This window comes from Helianthus annuus, chromosome 15 (assembly GCF_002127325.2).
Source record: "Helianthus annuus cultivar XRQ/B chromosome 15, HanXRQr2.0-SUNRISE, whole genome shotgun sequence".
In the NCBI taxonomy this organism is placed as follows: domain Eukaryota; kingdom Viridiplantae; phylum Streptophyta; class Magnoliopsida; order Asterales; family Asteraceae; genus Helianthus; species Helianthus annuus.
In genome coordinates, this window is record NC_035447.2 from 42,234,947 (window position 1) to 42,240,639 (window position 5,693).

The window sequence follows — 5,693 nt, forward strand, 5'->3', positions numbered from 1 at the left end:
GTCAACTCCGATAAGGGTCAGGTACAGGGAAAGAAAGCTCAAAATAAGAATGTTCAAGCACCAAAAGTTCAGCAGCCTAAGACTGAACAACCAAAGGTTCAACAACCTAAAGTTGAACAGTGTAAGGCTACTCAACCTAAAATTCCACAATCTAAGGTTGAGCAACCTAAGGTTCAAAGGGTGCAAAACAAAAGAGCTCCTGTCAAGAAAAGAGAACAGAAATTGAACTTTGTTGGATCAAAGGGTACGGACAAACTTGAAACATTTCAAAATAAATCTAACATTGATTTTATAAAACAAGTTAGAATTTTAAAGAGAAATGATGAGAACAATTATACCCAACACACCAATGGATGTGACTTAGGTCCAAGCACATCTAGATCACAAAGTTCAGTATCTGGTTCTTCGTCTGGTCATCAACACGTTTCTCCGAGGTTTGTAGAGCGGAGAATGTGTTTTGAATGTGGAACAGTTGGGCACATTGTAAGATACTGCCCATACTTGCAAAAATTGAAAGGAAAAACAAGTGCTCCCCAAGAAACCAATTACCAAAAACAACCGGTTTCCCCGAAACAAGACCCACGTGTCTTGAAAGAAAGGGAAAAGAAGGTAAAACAAAAGAACAAAAAGGTAATTGAGAAGGCCTTAAAATCAGAGGTCAAGGATGAAAAACCTGTACAAGCTAAACCTACAAATGTAAAACCAGTAAATACAAAAACAATTAATCCAAATACTGGTAAAGGACAACAAGCTTGGAAACAAAAACAGGTAACTAAGTCAGGGGGAGCACCAGAGGTTTTATTTCCTAATCATCAAGTGATTGAGATCACTTTCCTTGATGATCAAGGACGACCCAAGTCAACAAAGGCTTGGGTCCCCCTCTCAAACTGATATGTTAGTTGCATGTGCAGGCGGCTCCAGGAGGAACTATTAATAGTCTTTGGATTGTTGATAGTGGGGCTTCCAGGCACATGATGGGCGACTATCGTCTTCTTTTCGATGTGCGAAGTATAAGAGGAGGATATGTTGCGTTTGCTGGAGACAAAGGAGGGTATATCACCGGCGAGGGAATGATCTCAAATGGAATTGTGAGTTTCGACAAAATCAATTATGTGCAACAGTTGGATCACAATCTCCTGAGTGTTTCTCAGATCTGCGACAAGAAGTTCACCGTGCATTTTGATGATGCCGGTTGTTATGTGCTGAAGCCAGGATTCAAGATTCCCGCTGAATGGATTCTCCTATCAGCACCAAGAGTTAATGATTTGTATGTCCTTGATATGAGCCAAGCAATAACTCAGTCAAAACAAGTTACTTGCTTTATTTCAAAAGCCACTGAAAAGGAGACGATCTCTTGGCACAGACGGATGGGTCATATTCACCTCAGAAAAATGAATCACCTTGTCAAAAACAATTTGGTGAGAGGTGTCAATGTGAAGAACTTTCAACTTCAAGATGTCTGTGTGCCATGTCAAAAGGGAAAGCAGACCAAGAAATCTCATCCATTGAAGAAGGTTAACACTGTCAACATGCCACTCGAGCGTTTGCATATGGACCTTTTCGGCCCAGTCAAACACAAGAGTGTGCACGGAGAAGTTTTCTGCTTGGTAGTTACTGATGACTACTCAAGATTTTCATGGGTTGACTTCATGGTCCAAAAGAGCGAGACTCCAGAAATTCTGAAGAATTTGATCACCTTGTTGGAAAATCTGTATAATCTAAAGGTGAGGCGAATTCGAAGCGACAACGGTACCGAGTTCAAAAACAGGGTTATGGATGAGTTTTGCACTGCAAAAGGAATCCTTCATGAATACAGCTCTCGGTACACGCCACAACAAAATGGAGTCGCTGAAAGAAAGAACAGAACCTTAATTGAGACTGCAAGAACCATGTTGGTTGAGTCTCAGCTTCCAGTTCGATTCTGGACTGAAGCTGTTGCCTCGGCTTGCTACACGTTAAACAGGGTTCTCACAGTGAAAAGATATGGGAAAACGTGCTTCGAACTCCTACACAAGAAGACTCCTGACTTGGAATATCTAGAACCTTTTGGTGCACCATGTACCATGATTGAGCCTGACGGGAAGTTTGGTGCCAAAGCTATCGAAGGTTACTTCCTTGGGTATGCTACTCCTAATCTGCGAGTATGGAACCTGACTACCAAAAGGATTGAAGAATGGGGTGAAGTAAGAGTTCAAAGATATTCTAATCCTCCGAAGCCTTCTGGAGATCCATGGATGTTCGATTATGATGGTCTTTTCGACTCATTTAATCTGCCAACATTTGATGATGACAATGCAATTGCTCAAATGTTGTCTGAAAGCGAGAATGCGACTGGCTCTCAGTTAGCTCGTCCAATCATTGTTGACTCACAAGCTTCTTCTTCTGTCAACAATCTCGCTTCAAATGAGGTGTTTAATGATGCTGTCGATTACAATTTGTCATCGGAAGATGAGGAGTATGTTGATGCAAATGATGGTGAAGCACTACGTCCGGTTCAAGGTACTTCAGAAGCAACGGATCCAGTGTCTGCGCCAATTATCCAAGAAGAAAATGCGTCATCTTCTACAACTCACCAGCTTCAGAATGATATCGGGAATTTAAATATCAATAACTTGAGGTCAAATGTTGAAGTTCCTCCAGTTTCTGAAACCCGAATTCATAACATTCATCCTCAGCAGAATATTATAGGTGATGTTCTCAGTGGTGTAAGGACAAGGAATCAAATCAGAAATAACGAAAATGTTGGCTTGTATGCTGAGATACGAGAATCGGGACAACAAAATGATTGGTCTTTCGCCTGCTATGTTAGCCAAGAAGAGCCTAAATCTTGGAAGGAGGCATTGAAAGATGATTCCTGGGTGGAAGCAATGCAAGAAGAACTTCAGCAGTTCGAGAAGTTGGGCGTATGGAAATTGGTTGATAGGCCCGACAACTACAAAAAGATCGGAACTCGCTGGGTGTTTAAGTGCAAAAAGGACGACCGTGGGATTGTTGTCCGAAACAAAGCAAGGTTAGTGGTTCAAGGCTTCAGTCAGATTGAAGGTATTGACTACAATGAAGTGTATGCACCTGTTGCTCGTCTGGAGGCTATTAGAATCTTTCTAGCCTACGCATCCTTTAAGAAATTCAAGGTGTACCAGATGGATGTTAAAAGTGCTTTTCTACACGGAGTAGTCGAAGAGGAAGTATATGTCGAGCAACCACCGGGGTTTGAAGATCCATTACATCCTGACAGGGTTTTACTACTTAACAAGGCATTATATGGTCTTCATCAAGCACCTCGGGCTTGGTATGAAACGTTGTCTACCTACCTGCTGAGCAATGGTTTTAGACGGGGTTTGATCGACTGTACCCTCTTCATCAAAGAAAAAGGTGAAGATCTTCTGTTGGTACAAGTGTATGTCGATGATATTATCTTTGGTTCTACCGATGATAAGTTATGCAAGGAATTTGAAAAGGTGATGCAAGATCGATTCGAGATGAGTGCGATGGGTGAAATGACGTTCTTCTTGGGTTTGCAAGTTAATCAGTCCGAATCTGGAATTTTTATTCATCAAACCAAGTACGTCGGAGACATCTTGAGCCGGTTCCAGATGTCCGATACGAAGCCAATTTCTACTCCTCTTCCGCAGAATCACGGGATTACTCCGGATGAAGAAGGGGATGCTGTGGATTCTTCACTTTATCGTGCTATGATTGGATCCTTAATGTATCTCACCGCATCAAGACCCGACATTATGTATCCAACTTGTCTTCTCGCTAGGTATCAAGCGAATCCGAAGGTCTCTCACTATGCTGCTGTCAAAAGGATTTTTCGTTATCTGAAGAGTTACCCTGACACCGGGTTATGGTACCCTAAGGATGATAACTTCGATCTCAAAGCTTTCAGTGATTCTGATTTCGGCGGCTGCAAGAAAGATGGAAAATCAACTACAGCAGGATGTCAGTTCTTAGGCAATCGCCTAGTCACTTGGCAATGCAAGAAGCAGACATGTGTGGCTACGTCTACATGTGAAGCAGAATACATTGCTGCGTCTAGTTGCTGCTCCCAGGTTCTATGGATCCAACAACAGATGCGGGACTACGGTTTTGAATTCCTAACTACTCCTATTTATGTTGATAATGAGGCTGCCTTACAGATCACTAGAAATCATGTACAGCACTCGAAAACGAAGCACATCGATATTAAATTTCACTTCATACGTGATTGTTTTGAAAAGAGACTTATCGATGTGGTTCATATTCATACCGACCACCAACGTGCCGACCTTTTTACCAAAGCATTTGATAAATCAAGATTTGATTATTTACTTTTGGTAAACGGCATTAAGGTGAAGCAAGAGTAACCGACATCAGGAAATCGTTTTTGTAAATATTTTTCTAAAAAACAAAAATCCAAAAATATTTTTCATTTTCTTTATTTTTGAATTTTAGGGGGAGAAAGTTTCAAGAAAAATACAAAAACATTGAAAAACCACAAAAATACAAAAATATGTCTTTAATTTATTTACTTTCTGCATTTAAGGGGGAGAAAATTCAGAAAAACACAAAAAACAATAGAAAAACAAAAATGAGTTTCTTGGTAATATAAGAGAAAGTGATATTACATCAGAGGTCGGTTGAAACATGCTTCTAGAAATCAAAAGGAAAAGAAAAATGATAAGTAGCTCTACTAATGATGTACCGGTAGACTCACGATCATTTTAAAGTATGCAGGAGATATAAACATAACGAACTGAAAACCGCGTGGGAACCGCTCATTGGCATATGGTCTTGGTACCGAAATTTCGTTTGATAGATTGCCGAGGTTCTGAGATATTCGGGGTTTATGCTGTTTATCATCTGGGTATCATGGTTGTTTCTATAAAAGACAAAGTCTAAGTTCTTCCATGATACCATACATACGTGTACATAATTCATACTGCATTCGACCTCAATAAGTGATAAACAATCACATGTCCCATCAAAATAAGTGATAAAATATCACATCTATCCGGGAGTCAAGTTCGTCTCTCTGCTGTACGGAAGTACTGACCTGTTCACGGACTTGCTCATGTGCCCTCATGCATCGAAAATCAAGTTCCTCATCAATAAGTGATTCTATCACATAGGGCTTGTTTTCAACTCAAATAAGTGACTTGTTCACATTGTATATATATACGTTAAAAAAACGGATGATAAATGGTATACTCCCCAGTAAGATGAACTCTCGTGCATACCTTGATACGGGAATGTGTCGTGAGTGGATGAACACCGGTCGGTAAGTATAAATCATACCTTAAACGTATCTCATTGTATTATGATTACACTTGATTGTTGAGTTTAAGTGGATAACAATATCGGTAATTGTGGTAGAATACTTATCCATTTCTGTAAAAGAATTAAAAGGAAATGTGTTTTGACAGAAGACCGCTAGCTGATATGATTCTCTTCACCAGAAACTCGCAAAAATATTGTTGTGTTTGTACATATTTCCTTACTGCTTTATTTTCAAACAGTTTTGTCGTTTGGTGCATATCAGCACGACATTAGCGGTGATGTCATTTGATAACATTCAAAGGATATTAAAATTGTTGCCTTTTATTTTATCAAACTTCAAAATCCAAAAAGATTTTCCATTTAATATTATTTTTGATTAACTGATGTTGGTGCTCGATCCGATACCTGACAAGCCGAGATACTTCATAAAACTA